The sequence below is a fragment of the Crotalus tigris genome, unplaced genomic scaffold (assembly GCF_016545835.1).
Source record: "Crotalus tigris isolate CLP2741 ecotype Arizona unplaced genomic scaffold, ASM1654583v1 scf7180000017731.4096049, whole genome shotgun sequence".
Lineage (NCBI taxonomy): Eukaryota > Metazoa > Chordata > Lepidosauria > Squamata > Viperidae > Crotalus > Crotalus tigris.
In genome coordinates this window covers 3,616,724-3,634,827 of record NW_024096599.1, presented here as the reverse complement: position 1 = coordinate 3,634,827, position 18,104 = coordinate 3,616,724, and the positions used below count along the sequence as shown (strand labels likewise).

General features: G+C 35.4%; 1 long non-coding RNA gene across 1 annotated transcript in view; it reads right to left on the bottom strand.

Moving 5' to 3' along the window:
* The window catches only part of LOC120306300, a 39,239-nt gene extending 23,276 nt beyond the window's left edge, over positions 1 to 15,963 (bottom strand). The window contains exon 1 of the long non-coding RNA XR_005556234.1: positions 15,810 to 15,963. This is a non-coding gene — a long non-coding RNA (uncharacterized LOC120306300). The remainder of the gene's footprint in view (positions 1 to 15,809) is intronic.
* Positions 15,964 to 18,104: the final 2,141 nt, after the last annotated feature.

Here is an 18,104-nt window from a genome sequence, read left to right as displayed (position 1 = left end):
CACTTCAAGGAAAAGACATGATTTTATGGCTGTCCTGAGATGTTTTCCTTTCAGATCACAGTAAGAAATCATGGCTTGTTGAGATAATTTTGCCTCCTCTATGTAGATATAATTCTGGCATGTATAAAAATAAAAAGGAATCTATCAGAACCAAGATCTTCCCTAGGGCACCACGGATTTTGCCATAAATTGGTTGCATCCAAAAAGACTCCAAATAAAGTATAAAATTGGAATCATTTAAAATTATTGCAATGCATCTTGTTTAGTGCTTGCTCCAATCTTTTATTTCCATATTGTTTGAAGGTATATACAGTATATCTTTTAGTTTATATAGATATAAACAAAGAGGGAAAATAACAGCTCTCAAAATAACAGCTCTCAAACAGCTCTCTGCATGGTTGCAGAAAGAACTCTCTGATAAATTGAAAGATAAAAAGGACAAGTATAGAAAGTGGAAAGAGGGGCACATAACTAAGACAGAATATCAACAAATAGCCCGAGCCTGCAAAGATGAAGTGAGGAAAGCTAAGGCTCAAAATGAACTAAGGCTTGCGACCAAAGTCAAAAATAACAAAAAAAAGCTTCTTTCAACATGTAAAAAACAAGAAGAAAGTGAAGGAAATGATTGGTCCATTAGTGGGGGAAAGTGACAAGAAGGTGACAAGCAACAGGCAGAAAGCAGAACTATTTAACTCCATTTTTGCATCTGTCTTTACACAAAGGGAAAAAACAGACCGACCTACCAAAAATAGTGCCATAAAAAACAGAATAGAAACGCAAGTTAAGATAGGCAAGAAAATGGTAAGTGAGCACCTGTCCAGCCTAGATGAGTTCAAATCACCAGGACCAGATGGATTACATCCCAGGGTTCTCAAGGAACTGGCAGATGTGATCTCAGAACCATTTAACTATATTTTTCAAAGATCCTGGAGCACTGGGAACTACCAGAGAACTGGAAAAGAGCTGATGTAGTTCCCATCTTCAAAAAAGGAAAAAAAATGGACCCAGAAAATTACAGACCTATCAGCCTGACCTCAATACCTGGGACGATTCTGGAAAAGATAATCAAACAACGAATCAGCAAACACCTAGAGGCAAACAAAGTCATTACTAAAAGCCAACATGGGTTTGTCAAAAACAGATCATGCCAGACAAATCTTATTGCATTCTTTAACCAAGTGACAAAATTAGTGGATGAGAGGAATGCTATGGATATAATTTACTTGGACTTTAGTAAGGCATTTGATAAAGTAGATCACAACCTACTACTTGATAAGATAGAAAAATGTGGGGTAGACAGCACCACCACCAGATGAATCCGTAGCTGGCTGACCAGCCGTACTCAGTGTGTGAACCTCAATGGAACCGCATCTACATGGAGGGAAGTGTGTAGTGGGGTGCCCCAGGGCTCTGTTCTGGGCCCAGTGCTGTTCAACATCTTCATCAATGATTTGGACAAGGGGATAGATGGGGAAATCATAAAATTTGCAGATGACACCAAGCTGGCAGGAATTGTCAACACTCCAGAAGAAAGGCTTAGGATACAGGAAGATCTGGACAGACTTGAGCACTGGGCGCAATCTAACAAAATGATATTCAATGGTGAAAAAAGTAAGGTTCTAAATTTAGGCAAGAAAAACCAAATGTACAGGTATCGTATAGGGCATGGGTTGGCAACCCACGGCTCTGGAGCCGCATGCGGCTCTTTGTGCCATCTCCTGCGGCTCTGGAGCCTCCCCCTCCCCCTCCCCCTCCGCCCTTCTTCCTCCTGCTGCCCCCCCAGGCTTCAGTCCCGGCTGGGGCGGCGGCGGTCGCAGCGGTGGCATCGCTCCCTGGGCCATCCCTGGGCTGTCTATGCATCTTTCCAGGCCGGGCCAGGCGGCAGTCCAGGCTGGGGTGGCGGCAGGAGGGCATCGCTTCCTGGGTCATCCCCGGGCAGCTGAGCCGGCCACGCATCTCCATGGGCCGGGCTGAGCAGCAGTCCCAGCTGGGGGGTGGGGGCATCGCTCCCTGGGCCGTCCCCGGGCCGCCGAGCCAGCTGTGTGTCTCCCCAGGCTGGGCCAGGTGGCAGTCCTGGTGGCAGGAGGGCATCGCTTCCTGGGCCGTCCCCAGGCAGCTGAGCCGGCAATGCATCTCCGCAGGTCCGGCTGAGCAGCAGTCCCAGCTGGGCCAGCGGTGGCATCGTTTCCTGGGCCGTCTCCAGGTCGCCAAGCCGGCCACATGTCTCCCCAGGCTGGGCCGGGGACATCACTTCCTGGGCCATCCCCGGGCCATTTCCCGGGCAGCCAATGGCCATGTGTCTCCGCGGGCCAGGCTGGGCAGCAGTCCTGGCTGGGGCGATGGTGGCATCGCTCCCTGGGCCGTCCCCGGGCTGCCGAGCCGACCACGTGTAAAAGATGGGTCATGTTAAGAAATAGAAATGGAAAATCTGATTGCTATTTAAGTCACCAACAATATGCAATAGAAATCAAATTTACTCACATTCTTTTATACTAATAATGTGAAACCTTCTTTAGGCCAAAAACTGTATCAGACCACAAATTTTAAAAAATGCAGGACCCATATTTTATTTAATATTTTTTCATTTCTGTAGCTGAGTTAAATTCAATATGCAACATGGGAAGATAGAGGGCTCTGAGGTTTGGGGGAATCTCCAATTCTGATGTGCGTTACAAAAAATATGTGTGCACTGTTTTGGTTCTTGATTCCTCCTTATTCATTATACATCTGAACATTATCTTTTCCTTTCAACTGATTATTAATTCAGAATAAACTTCTACAAAAGTGTAAATACAGAAGGAAAGAGTTAAATCATCTTTGCCTAAAACTACAGAACTGCAATATATTTCCATGTGTTTTCTTCCAAAGGGCTGCACTCCTAAACTGGGTCTTTCTTGAAAAATCCTACTGCTTAAGGAAACAATCGTTCTTCAAGTAATAAGGGGTAAGGGAGGGAAAAAAAAGAGCTTTAGTATTTTTCATATCATTATTTAAAATGCATTAGAAAAAGTGGAAGATAAACCAAGAATAAATGGGCAAGTATGGTCAACACAAAATGATCCTAGAAAATTATCTTCTTTCCTATAAAAGCCCTATTGCTGATGTATTCATCCCAAACTCTATTTTAAAAAAAAACCAGTCCTTCCATTAATTCACTTTCCAATATAACGAACAATCCCTTCCCTGTTTCTCCTGAGTAATGTACTCATTTGCCCACAGTTATATGAAAAATTGTTCTGTTAGGAATTTGGCAAATGTTCAAAGTTTTCCATAATTAATTCAAAGCTCCAAATTTTGATTTCCCATTGATTTTTTTAATATGATTAAATACTTGTTTACCTATACATGAAAAATGACCTCATTTGCAAAGTAAGTTAATATATACACTGGCTCAGCCTTATAGATATCTCTTCAGAAGCAAATCCCATTTATTGAAGCACTAACTTCTAAGCAATGACTGCATCGCGTTGCAATTCTAAAAGACCTTTTCTTATTATTTGCTATGAGACTGAAAATCAAGGTGTGATGTTAAGCATTTAGCATTTCATAGAAATGTCATACCAGAGATCTTACTTATATGTTTACTGGGAAAGTTTTCATTCTCAATCAAACCAATGTAGAAAAGGCAGAGCAATTTCTACAGCATAATGTATTACCAAATTTTTACTTTAAATTTCCAAAGCAGAATTTATTTTTCCTAAAGTATATTGAATTTTGAAGAGAAAAGTCATTGACTTTATGTACTAGAATAATAAAAATTGAATTAAATTTATTAGGATGAAATTAAGGTCATGTGTATAAACTAATGCCAAAAAACAACCACGAAAATGAAAAATCTTAACCATTTCCAGAGTAACTGTGAGCTACCCCCAATATACTAGCACCAAAAATTCCACTTCTATGTATATGTAACTTCAAAAATTACTAAACAGTAGGTAACATATTATCTACTAAGGTACTGTAAAGAAATATCCAGTAGCAAGTGAATCTTTGAAAATATCTATTGGTCTGCTATAACACAAATAAAAATATCTGTCTTATTTTATCTTTAGCATTTGTAAATTCTAACTATATGAGAGTCCCAGCAACATTGCAGTCACTGACACCCAACTTCTCTGCTGGATTCTTAAAACCCTTGAACTACAAATTTCCTGATTGGAAAAAGTCACATATGCATTACCTACATGGATAGCTCTATGAGTCAGGCAACTGTCTAAATAACTCACACATTTAGAGCAAGTTTTCATTAATATCCTGCCTTCATTTCCCCGATATACTGAAGATAACAGGGCTAAAAACATGAATCCAATGGAAGTATCAGGTCAGCAAACCAAGAGTGGCATGACCCATTGATTGCCTACATTTATCAGAAAGATTCTATGTCTGTCTGTCTGTCTTTCTGTCTGTCTGTCTGTCTATCTATCTATCATCTATTTCACAACTTGGATTTCTAAAGTTATCACAGAAGCATTAAATGAAATATATTTTATGATAACTACCTCTAAAAAGTGTGTATTTTTAAGAGTCAAAGTACATATCCTCCCACTTCCGTAGATAACATTCCACTTTGGGGATCTGTCCTCCCACTTTCAATTACTCCAGTATCTTGAATTGTCTTATATTACAAATCTAGGCACATGATTTGGAATTAAGTATTTTGAAATTCAGTGGACCTTATATGTATTATATATGTATGAGAAAATCTTGCTAAATTTAAAATCAAAGCAAATAGTCAATTTGGATTTGTTCAAAGAGTTGAGTGAATGATAAGATTGTACACTACAAAGTTTGTTTGGATTCCCTAATTGGTATGACTTAGGTTGGTCTTCCATCATAACAAAAGTTTGAATAAAACTGGTGTGTCTAAAGACGAAATGGAGTTTTGGCTACCTTATCTGGGCCGATCACTAGATAGTAACAAAGAAATTAGAAAATTGGCCATCTAGGCATCATCCAGATGTTTGCAGCCCAAATATGGTAGCTCTTCTTTTGATTGAATAGTGAAGCCATTAAACCATAGAGGAAAGAGGGAAAAGAGGAGGAGGAGAAAGAAGAAAAAGAATTCAGCATTGAAGAAGGCTCTTTTTCATTTATTCTTTGATACCCTAAGATACTAGTGGGATTGTAACCTAATTAAAATACATTGAAGTCAGCAACTACAGTAGTTGATAACTGTCACTTGATTACCCTTGAAAATTGATTAAAAAAAAACCTTAACAGTGATTGTCCTCCACAGGTAGATATCCTTGCTGCTTTAAAAATACAATCATTGACTCACAGGAAAGCTAATCAGCTGCTGACTGTTATTTCAGTGTTAGCTCTAAAAGCCTATTAATGAAATATCTGTGTATCTGCATGGCAGATCCCTACAAAACAATGAAAGCCACTTCTTTGTTCATGTGAGTTTGAGAAACTGTCAATTACTTTGACTACCTATTCAAGCAAATTTTCCAGTGAAAGCATCATTCAAAAATAGGAAGTGGGACCCTTCACACGTTATGTGACAACAAATCTTACCCCTCTGAATACACTTGAAATGAAACTGCAATCAATCACCACATAGTATTCAAATGAATGAAATGTACAGTATTTATGCATTTGTATTATCCTCCATTACTATTTTAGGTTCAAGCATCAAATCTGGACTAATCCTGTGGTGTCATATTTATGGACTCTTTCCAGTTTAGTGCCTTCCTGATAGGCTAAGCTGATTAAAGGCCTAGAGACAAAAATATATGAAGAACAGTTGCAGGGAATGGGTAAGGCTAGTCTAGAGAAAGGAAGGACTAGGGCAGTGATGGTGAAACTTTTAGAGACCGAGTGCCCAAACAGCAACCCAAAACCCACTTATGTATCGTCAGGTTCCGGGTGGACGTGGCTTCGGTGGTAATGGCAGACTGGATGGGACTAAAAAGCTCAATCAATTCCAACTTTGAAAGGTCTTTTTTTTTCCCACAAGAAGATGAAATTGATTGATTGAACCTTTTTTTTTTTTTTGCACACAGCAGCGGAGGCCTAAAGCGAAAAGGTTTTATAAAACCCAACTGAAAGCCTAGGACTGGGGCGATGGTGCACATGCCCACAGAGAGGCACATGTGCCATAGGTTCACCACTACGGGACTAGGGGATGACATGACAGCAGCATTACGGTATTTGAGGGGCTGCCACAAAGAAGAGGGGGTCAACTTATTTTCCAAAGCACTAGAAAGCAAGACAAGAAACAATGGATGGAAACTAATCAAGGAGAGAAGCAACCTAGAATTAAGGAGAAACTTCCTACCAGTGAGAACAATTAACCAGTGGAACAGCTTGCCTACAGAAGTTGTAGGTGCTTCATCACTGGAAGTTTTTAAGAAAAGACTGGACAGCCACTTGTCTGAAGTGGTATAGGGTTTCCTGCTTGAGCAGGGGGCTGGACTAGAAGATCTCCAAAGTCCCTTCCATCTCTAGTTCTGATTGAGTAGTGGCTCTCAGAATTTCCAAGTAGCAAGTTGAAAAATTAAATAAATGGGAAATTACAGGAACTGTAAATACAAATACAGGCAGCAAATTTGCCAAAAAAAGAGACTGGGAACCCTCTACATAGTGTTGAATCACATCTCCCAGGATCCATCTTCATTAAGCAATTCTATAGATCTATTTTGAATTCAGTCATATCTATGTTCTGGTCTTCCAAAGGGAAACAATGATTAAGGGCAATAGAACTTTATCAAGTAGGGGAATGCAAAGTACATCTGGTAAAGATACCACAAAAAAGATAGAATTATTTATTCAGGAGAATCCAGACTTACACAACATCCTCCTATTCCATGTTTCATATTCTTGTTGCTTGCATTTTTTTCTGTCTCAGCAGTATAATACTCTTTAACAAAAATATATAAATTTATATTTCTCTCCCAATTTCTTGTAACATTCCATTATGAGTTTCAAATATATGTGCATATAAATACACAGAAAGGGTTGCTTTTGTTCCATATAAAGTTTCAATATGTTAAAAATTAAAAAACTAGCTTCCCTTGTTTCTGACAATTGACAATGGTGATAAATTACATGTTGTATTTTATCATTTCAGGTGGCATAAACAGATTTTATTTACTTGTTCTTATTATCTTGTGGTTTGTGTCCCACAGTCTTACACAGTTTGTAACACATATCAAATCCTTGATCTTATATGGCTTTCATCATTAAAGAAATATTTATTTATGTATTAATTTGTTTAGGAATCATAACCAAGCTATTCTATACATGGAGTAATCAAATATGACCTTTTTCACATATCTTGCACTGATATATATTTTCTAAGTCAGTACTTTTAAATTCTTTTAGTACTAAATTCTTAAACCTAGTCTTCTGTAAGGATGTTAAGCCCTTTAGCTTTAAGGCTTGAAATTATCAGATCCTTGGTGATTAGGGCTTAGTGCACAGTAGCTTGTTGAATTCTTTTTGACAATTCGAAGCCATTAAACTTCCAGTGGATTAAACTAGGTCATGTGGGAAATGATAATAAAGTCAAAGAAACTAATGGATGGAATTGCTAGCACTAGTATCAAGTGTTGGTCTAGCTATCCTTCTGACTTATAATTAATCTAACAAATTTCTTTTTCTCTTGCTATCTTTTTTTTCTTTCCCCCTTAATCTCCCTGCTGGAGTTATAGGCAAGTGGATATATGTCAGCAAAGGATACAATTTAGTTACATGTTTCATTCAGAAAAATGACATAAAAGATGTATTTCTCTTACAACTATTGGCCCACTGTGGCTTAAAGATTTACTATCAGATCAATTATGCCAATTAGAGAGCAAGCTTAAATTAAAGGGAATGGATCAGAGAAGTATCCATCCCATCCACCATTAAGCTGGTAGTATTTTGCATATAGTATTTGCATATTTTTCTTCTTAAAACATAATTTAGATTAACAATAGTTGATTGCTGTCTTGGAGTAGCAGAAAAATTGAATGTGCTTAATTTGGTAGAAATGCCCCATTTTCTAGGATAGTATTATTTGAGGAGGTCTAACTCTATCATGCCTACTAGTGTGGTGTCCCAATAAATCCCTTCTAACAATTTGAAGAATGGAAGCAGTTCAGCAACAGAATTAGTATGGGTTTCAGGATGCAAGAAAATTGAGAAAGCATTTTCCAGAGAATTCATCAATGGAAATATTTTTACTTTACTTTAAGTCTCATCGCCCTATGATACCTCCTCCACGTTATCAGACTTTTCCTGTAAATATTTTAAAGCATTATACATAAAAGATTTAAAATACAAAATTTTATATTATTAAATTTTTAGAAGATATGGAATGAGCTCTTCCTGAACTTCCCTATCTGCAGACATAATATATATAATATAGTAATCAGTCTTCAGAACTATTCCATTTTTTTTACATAGCCTGCGTGTTAAATTACACTTTATTTAAAAAATACTATAAAATTGAATCTTTGTAGACATACAGCTGTGCTGTCAATCACCATACACACCCCATTATTTACATTTATATTTTAAACCAATTGCATTGCATTTTTTTACTTCACGGTTGTTAAACAACTTATGAGAAGATTACTATTTCATTAGCTTTGCTCTTATCTACTTCATATTTTATATTTCATAAAGTCTTTTTTTACTTTAGAAAGATGTTTGCACATTTAAACAATCAGTTAAGTAATAATCATTAGCTTTATGGCTTGTGTTATTTTAAAAACTCACAGCTTTGTTAATACTCCAGAAGAGATTAAAGGAGCAAAAGCCAGAGAGATTTTTTTTTCTCTTATATCAATGTATAAAAGCTCTTATTTGTTTTTAAGTAGACTGAATTATGTGATAACAGTGTAGCTGGAAGTCAGTGTTCTTCCTTTTATGTATATCAGTAATTATTCTTGATAGTCTATATTCCCACTACAATAATTCCTTTTTCCCACACTGTCAAATCTTCACTATTGAGGAAAAACAGTTTATGGCATACTTTCTTTATGACAGGACTGGGAAACTCAGGAATTCTGTACAATCCAATTTATTAGCTCTTAAATTCATCCAGATCCCATTCTAATTTTTCACTGGAAATTTATGATGACTTTAGGCAGCAAGGTATTGGAAAAATGATATCTCTAAATCTAACATAAGTGGGGTTAAAATCTGTGACAAACTGCAATTGAAAAACATCCAAGATGATATTAAAAGTTATGGAAGGCCTTAACAATAAGATACATTCCAGAAGTGTTTTGTGATTTATTGGACAGGAAGTAAGGAGTTTGTTTTTAGTAACAATCATTTGTTACTTGTGGTGTATGTCCATGTATGCTAAGTAGTACAATAAAGGTACTGTATCTGTTTGGAAATTAATAACTAATATATGGTAAGAAATTCCAAATACTATGAAAGGGTATGGCCAAAGGGTATGGGGGAATATAACAGCAGCCCCAAGTACAAACTCATAAGTGTATTTTTATGTTAACCATTGAAAGCTTGAACAAGCAATCAGTTGTAAGAATAAAGAAGAGGTTGAATTTGAGAGAAAGTCCAGCAAGCAATGTAAAAGACATGAGATAGCCAGCCATGAAGAGGAGTGGATTAGATAGGATAGTTTAGCTTCCATTTGTCTTCCTAGGCAAGAGAATATATTTTAGTGAACAACAGGCAATTGTACATTAATAATAAAAATTAGTTTATAAAAGCTAACTTTATCAGGCAGGAAAGCCATCCTTTGTTCTAAAATATATAAAAAGGGCAGAGGGAGAGAACAACCCTAGGTAATTAAACTGAAAAATGCCAGAACTGTTTATGTATCAAAGAGCTGTTGCACAGGTCACCATTTTAATTGCAGTCTATTGGATACCTCTATTACCATCATGTATGGTAGAATGACAGAACATGTGAAGAAAGTCATAGTAAAAAAAAGCCTTCTATTCTTGAAGAGTTGTGCAAACAGTGATTAAATCTCCCTTCACAATATTCTTTGAAAGAAAACCAATTGTCATTCACAGAAACAACCGGGTTTTTAACAGCAACAAAATGCAGGTAAAATCATACTATCTATTCCTTCAGAAGGAGCAAAATCTCATGAATAATATGTGTTCTGCTTGCAGGCATATTGGCCACAATTACTAAAACAGAATTAAGAAATAGGGAAGAAATTGGGATCTATAAATTTGTATGGAAATTATGGGTTGGGGGGAGGGAGAAGGAAGTAGTGATGACAATTGTCATGTTTTGCACATGCAGGGTTGAAAGATCTTGAAAATGAATAAATATAAATGCAAGAAGAACTTCCAACAAATTAAAGGGAAATACATTCATTGCTAGGAAAAGTAAAGGTGAACAGTACAAGAAAGAAATTTTAATCAGACAATCCCAAGAATCACATTACAAGCTATGTTATCATTTTGTAATATCACATGAAGAACATTCACTGTTCAAAAAGTGTTGTTTTTTTAAAAAAATAGTAAACATACAATACATATGTTCATAGTTCTAAATGTGAAGAGAAAAATAAACACTAGGCATAAAAGAAGGGGTGGGTGGATAGATGATAGATTGAGATAGATGACTGACATGCAAATTTATGTTCACATCAACACTTTACAAGAAAAAACTGGTTGCAAAATTAATTAGAAATTTCTAAAACTATTAAAAACAGATTTACATACTATCTAACAGGATTATGAGAGTAAAGGCAAGGCAAGGCAGAAAACATTGATAATAAAGACCAATAAAAATTATGCTCTTCAGAAAAATAAATAAGAGTTTAGATCCTTTTAATAGTTGATACTAAAGGACTGAATCTAGGGCATTCAGCATATAGATCAAATGCTCTGTCAATATAAGTAGTATATAATGAAAGTTGGTAAGACTTTTATGTGAAAAATCATATTCTTTTTTAAAAAATCTTCATATAATTTATAATTTATATAATTATAAATCTTCAGTTTTTAGGAAAATATTCTGACTATCCTTATTACCTAAATTTCAAAATATCTTCTCAAAGGAGAAAATGGCATATTACCTATAAATAGATCAGTGCTAAGCAACGCACTTTAAGTTCCTACAATGTCATGATAGTTTCAGTATTCAGAACAGAATTCTCCATCTTGTTATGTGCATTATATATACTGTACATTTACTGGATATATAAGAATACCTTTCAGAAAAGAATCTCTACCCATGATCTGTTATAGCACATAACACTTTTAGTAAATTTATTCTCATGAAAGATTCTTAATCTAATGAAAGCCAATGAAATAACAAGAAAAAAGCCAAATAAATTATTTGAGGATTGCACATATTAATGGAACTCAATACCATTTGAATCCCATTAGTACTAAGAAATTAAAGCCAAACATATAAAAATACAAAATACCATAAATTTGCATTTGATAAGATGCTCATTGCACATTACTACAGGTGTATCATTAAAAATTATCCAGGAGGATTAACCACTATTGTTGCAGTGAATAGTTTAATATTCAGTTTATATTTAGTTAACATATTGTACCAAATATCTAATTACTATACAACACCTTTTAATGGTATTTCATAAAATGGAATATATACCTGGTATTACAAAAATTAGCATGAGCTATATAATTTATTTGAGAGAATGGAAACTTTAATAAAACAAAGACAATTGAAAAATCAAATTTCCATGCAGAGGTTTTCTTTTTCTCTCAGAGGCAAGGAGTGTCACTCAGATTTTTGAAGGATGCACTGCCATGGAAATCCAGGTGCTCAGTACTATGCTTTTCAGCCTACAGAAACTTGCAGGATTAATATTTATCGATATCTCATTGTACTAGTATATTCTTACTTACTTTCTTTCTTTCTCTTTCTTTTTGTTAACAATTGATAAATAAACAGCTGAAGCAAATGGGCAGGCTAAGGATCCATGTTTAAAAGAGTCAAGGTTTTCATGGGTGAAAACTCATTCATTTGGCCTCCAAAAGTCACCCAGTACTTAAAAGGAATATGGTCAAGCTGAAGGTTATAGTCTGAACAATTCAGTGGAGCTCTGCAAACATACAAAAGATGTTGCCGAGACACATGTATTTTGTCCCAAAGACACATTTCTGGATCCATGCTTTAATTTTATGAGTCTTAATTTTATCATTTTTAACATGAAGTACTAATACCACTCTATAAAGCCTTAGTAAGACCAGACCTAGAATACTGCAACCAGTTTTGGTCACCACACTATAAAAAAGAGATTGAGACTCTAGAAAAAGTGCAGAGAAGAGCAACAAAGACGATTAGCAGACTGGAAGCTAAAACATATGAAGAATGGTTACAGAAACTGGGCATAGCTAAGTCTAGTGAAGAGAAGAACCAGGGGAGACATAATAGCAGTGTTCCAATATTTGAGGGGCTGTCACAGAGAGAAGGAGGCCAACCTATTTTCCAAAGCACCTGAAAGCCAGACAAGGAATAATGAATGGAAACTGATCAAGGAAAGATTCAACCTAGAAACAAGGAGAGATTTTCTGACAGTGAGAACAGTCAATGGAACAGATTGCCTTCAGAAGTTGTGGGAACTTCATCACTGGAAGCTTTCAACAAGAGACTGGACTGCCATCTGTCAGAAATGTTGTAGAGTCTCCTGCTCGGGCAGGGGGTTGGACTAGATGACCTACAAGGTCGTTTCCAACTCTTATGCTATTCTATTCTATTCTATTCTATTCCATTCTATTCTGTTCTATTCTATTCTATTCTATTCTATTCTAACCCTTTAAAAATAAACATTTCTTCTTCTTCTTCTTCTTCTTCTTCTTCTTCTTCTTCTTCTTCTTCTTCTTCTTCTTCTTCTTCTTCTTCTTCTCCTCCTTCTTCTTCTTCTTCTTCTTCTTCTGCCATATCTGTTATCAGACATTGGCGATTATAAACATATAACAACAATATTTATTCATTTGATTTTTATCTCACCTTTATTATTTTTATAAATAACTCAAGCTGGAGAACATACATAAAACTCATTCCTCCTCCCATTTATCCCACAATAACAATTCTATGAAGTGGGTTGCACTGAAAGAAAGTGACTGGCCCAACATCTCACAGCCTGCTTCTATGCCTAATGAAAGAAGTAGTGTTTACAGTCTCTGGTTTCTAGCCTTAACTACTATGGTTTATTTTTCCTGTTCATTCTACAGTTCAGAAAACATGACTGTCTTTTAAAGAAACAGTAAAAGCTTTCAAATCAATCCAAAGCATTTGTTTATTTTATTACATTTCCACAGACAACATTGTATATTGTCCCTTCAAAGTAAATTAATTAAAAGGGCTCATTCATAGTCTAAGAATCTAAGGAATATATCAGAAACTCAAATCACCCAACAGAATCTTGTTTCCAGTGTGGTATGTAACATCATTTCAATATTCATCTTCATATCATTTGTTTCATTATATATTATTCTCCATGATAAATGCATTTGAAATAGTTTTGTGACTTTTCTAAAGGAACTGTTATCATGCATTACAGTCAGGTTGGTTTTTACTTCTACAGCACTGTTTCCTTTTGGTTTCCATGCAACTCCACGTACTTTTTGATAGAAAAGCCACCCTGTGTCAAAATCACCTTAAACTGATATTAAATAAAATAAGAGTGCTGTGATTCAACACAATGTTACAAGTTTCAATCAGGTAACTCATTAAATTTTGAACTTTGCAATCTTCTGCATACAATAGCTGCAAAGGAAAAAAAACCATTTCTCTGATATTACTGACACTTCTGTAGATCTTAGCAAGCATCCTCAGAAAAATTCTCTTCTGTATGAACAGGAACTGCTCCTTCTAATTTGGAAATTCCCTACATTGTTACGCAGATTTCTATTAAAAATATTTTGTTTTATTCAACACAGACATATTTTAATACATTAATTTTTAAACACCCAGATTAACATTCACAGAAGTTTATTGTTGTGTTTTCTTTATGTATGTATATGTGTGCATTATGTGTGTATGTATGTATATGTGCATATGTTACAAACACACACATATCAAAATTACATAGCTGAAAGTAAAGCCTAGAGAAACATAATTACATTGGGTCTGCCCCAAAATTATGCTAGTTTCCATGCCTAAGCGAGGTCTCTTTACTTTTAATCAAGTACTTAAGCATTAGACCACACTGCTGTGGTTGGGGGAGTGTATATACATGTTGGTGGGATATGTATGTTCATTCATGTCAGTGCTTATTCCTGGCAACTGTCTGGACAAGTCTATGCAGTTTTCTTGGCAAGATTTTAGAAATAAGCTACTGTAGCCTCTTTCCTATAACTGAGAGAGACTGACTGGCCCAAGGTCACCCAGAAAGCCTTGTACCTACAATGGAAGTAGAATTCATGGTCTCCCAGTTTCTAACTTGATACCTTAACTAGTACATCAGGCCTGCTGTCTCACTCCCTCATACATATATGCATATACATATACTGTACATACATGTATACATATCTATTCATATTTGCTGTTCACTCCTAGGGACCAAGACAATCTCTCCCAACATGATCCTTCTTATCTCCCAACAGTGCATCCATCATTACTGTAATTAAATACATCTACCTTGATGCTGGTCACCTTTTTCTCTTTCTTTCTTTTTTCCCACCATTATTGTCTTTCTATGGGTTTATTTACTGTGTCTTTTCTATGAGTGTAGCTGAGTATATCCATTATGGAGTGAACTGAATTTTATCTTGTGTTTATAAAGAACTCTAAATTGAAGTTCAAAGGGCTCAACCTTGTAAAGGCTATACATTGTCCGTCGTGGCTCAAACTGTATTTGAAATTTCTTTTTGAGTTGGACAGAAAGTATTAATAGAATAGGTAAATCCTACCCATATCTAATGGATGTAATCCACAAAAACTTCAACAGGACTTAATGAAGCATACCAATTGACAAACACAATTAAGTGGAACATCACTGGAGTTCTTACCATAAACCTTTTTGGCCAGCTACTAGGTCAATCTTGAGAATATTTGGATCTCTGTTTATATACCACTGTCTCCACCAAAACAAGTTAATTAAATTATTATGCACCTCATTTCATAACCTTATTTTACTCTTGCATACAGAACCAGTTGGTTTTTGGTTATATTCAGTCTGATAGGTAATGCCTCTTCCAGGATGGAAACCAAATTAATAATTAATCTTCCTCTCAGGTTTCAAATATATTTATAGTCTTTATGTATTTGTTTATTTTTTATTTGTTTATTAAATTTGCCACCCATCTCGCCATAGAGAAGTAATCAGATAATTACAAATATTGTAACCTTTTCATTAAATAAGAGAAGAGAGAGCTAATGGATTAGCAAAATAGAATCTTTATCTCTGCAGTTAAATTGTGCACTGACAGACAGACACACACATACAGAGAGAGAAACAGACCACTGTTTAGACAGATCTCTGAATAATCCAATACAAGAAACTTCAATTTCAAAACATCCCCTCGACATAAAAACAATGTATTATGACATATATTTTTTAAAAAAATCCTTCAGAGTTCCTTCCATTAGGAAATTACAGGGTGAAATAACAAAAGCTATCCACTTTTATGCATTATGTTCATGCAATTATCAAGTTATCAATTCTGAGTGCCAAGGTGCTGATACTCTTTTTTTCCTGACAAAGGGAAAAAGAAAAAGAAATATATTTGTAACAAACTATTACAACAGCTTCTTTCCATTTTGGAAGAAGTGCTCTACTTATCACTAAATGAAATTTAACTGCATGTCAATGGTCAACTATGAGATCTTTTCCAAAAGGCAAGATTTATAACTATTTCTAGTTATAAACCAAGTTGTTTCATAGAACAGGAAGTAAAAATACTCACCACTGAATTTGAAAATTTTAGTAGATTTAAGGAGCAAAATTTACTAACAGTGAAAACAATTAGTGGAAAGGCTTGCCTCTAGAAGTTGTGGGTGCTCCATCACTGGAGGCTTTTAAGAAGAGACTGGATGGCCATTTGTCTGGAATGGTATAGAGTCTCCTGCTTGAGCAGCGGGCTATACAAGAAGACCTCCATGGTCCCTTCCAATTCTGTTATTCCGTTAAAATTAGAATTTACATCTTGTTGACACTTAGCCATTGATACCACTTTTACAAAACTCCTGAGCCCTTCTTAAGTGAGTCTTGAAATTCTGTTAAAAATTCCATGGGTGTTTCTGTATGTTTGAGGAATGCCTTAATCATACATTGCTTTTCCAAAGAAAGGTGAGTTTTGAGTGCTCCTCAAAATAAAATACACACATACACAGTCCATGCTTCTTGGAAACATAAAGTGAGTAGCTTTGCACTTAAGTGGCCTCTGCACTTAAATTCTATCCACATAAAAATAAGAAGTGTATAAGAAAGATCAAGTAACAGAACTATTACAGAGGTTGGGTATGCAAAGGCTGCAAGAAGCAGATTTAAACATCATGATTACCCAGCCCTAACTCATTCTCTCTAACCAGTTTTAAGATAGATTGTGAAAAACCTTTATTAAAAAGCTATGGCTGTCAAATAAATGGATATGGAAATATAGTAATTACAATAACTGAAGTGAGAGTGATAAATGGAGCAGATAGCATTGCTTTTCAAAGAAACGTTTCTGCTCTCATTAAGCTTGAAAAACAAAACAGTCATATAGTGGTTACATGAAAAATAAAACAATGAAGAGATCCGGAACAAAAGAACAAGGAACTAGCAACTTCTTTAACATGGTAGGCAATGGTATTATAAGCCCTACATTTGCCACCTAGAATTACTCCAGTGATTGAAATGGCATACAGCTAGAGAGATAAATAGATAAATAAAATTCTCAATGTATCAATCTCAGATTCCAAGACCTATTGATATTTAGCACTCACATTTAACCAGCCTTGTGCAATATTTAATAAAAAATAAAGCAAAACCAATCATTGTTTTGTTGGATCTGAAAAACATGCAAGTAAAATATTCAGTTAGTGATAAGTAGCACTTTTTACTGATATTATTACTGCTAAGGGATGAACAAATACTTAGCATTTAATACCCAGACGTTATGTGAAATATGTAAACTATGCCACTGAGTGTTTACTAGCTGCATTGGGTTTTAGCTTATTACGGAATATAACCCAAAGTTCAGGATACTACCCAAAATTGTTGGTGGCAAACTTGAATCCAAAGTAGGAAAACCATTCTATTCTTTTATAATATCCCAGATGTAAGTAGGCTGCTGTGGATGCAAGGAATCCATTTGTATCTCCATGCTTGGACTACAGAACGTCTTGCTGAAGAAGTTCATATTGCCTCTCATTAAATGCCAGTGCCCTGGTTTGGTGTTTTGATTTTATCTATCTCTGTTAAGATCGTTATAAATTTAAATAGAGGTTGCTCTGTAGAATGTTTCTATTCATAGTTCTAGACCATTTCTTCTTCCATGACATTCCATCCCACCTCTCCTTGTAATTGGGTTTTCTAACCCTCCCCTTTCAGAACAGCCATTCAGCTTCATGATTGCTCAGTAGGTCCTCCTCCCTTTTTCTTTTAAATTCTCTGATGTGACTCTTGGGTTCTCTTGAACCTCCCAATTATTATTCTTTCTCCTGGGCATCTACCAGGAAGAAAGATAGCAATTTACAAACTTGAATGAGAGGATATGTAAAGGTGGCATTTAGATGATAATGTCACACGTGTGTTATGATTTTGGTATTAATCATAGGGTGCTGAGGACACTGTTGCTGCCTCTTAATTTACATGGTATCATTTTGGCAATTAAAACAAGTCAAACAAGATGAGTTCTCTACTGTATTTTTGTTTAAAGTGATATTGTTATTCTCACGTTATTTGAAGAGGGAAAACAAAATAGAGAGATGAAATCTTTGTGTATCTAGCTAAATAATTATTTTTTATGCCAAGAACCTCATTTTTGTAAAAAAAATTGTTTAATTGTGACATAATGCTTCCAGTTTTTTCAGGGCAATTCAGACTAATTCAAAATTTGCTCTTCAGCACATACTCTCATTTTCTTTATTTTAGTTTATGACATTTGCAGAATTTGCTAAATGCCCCAAATTAATCAGACCCCTGCCTCTGACGTGATACAGATGTTTACTGATAAAAATATAAACTTCCTTTATATGGTAGTAAATTTTTAAAAATC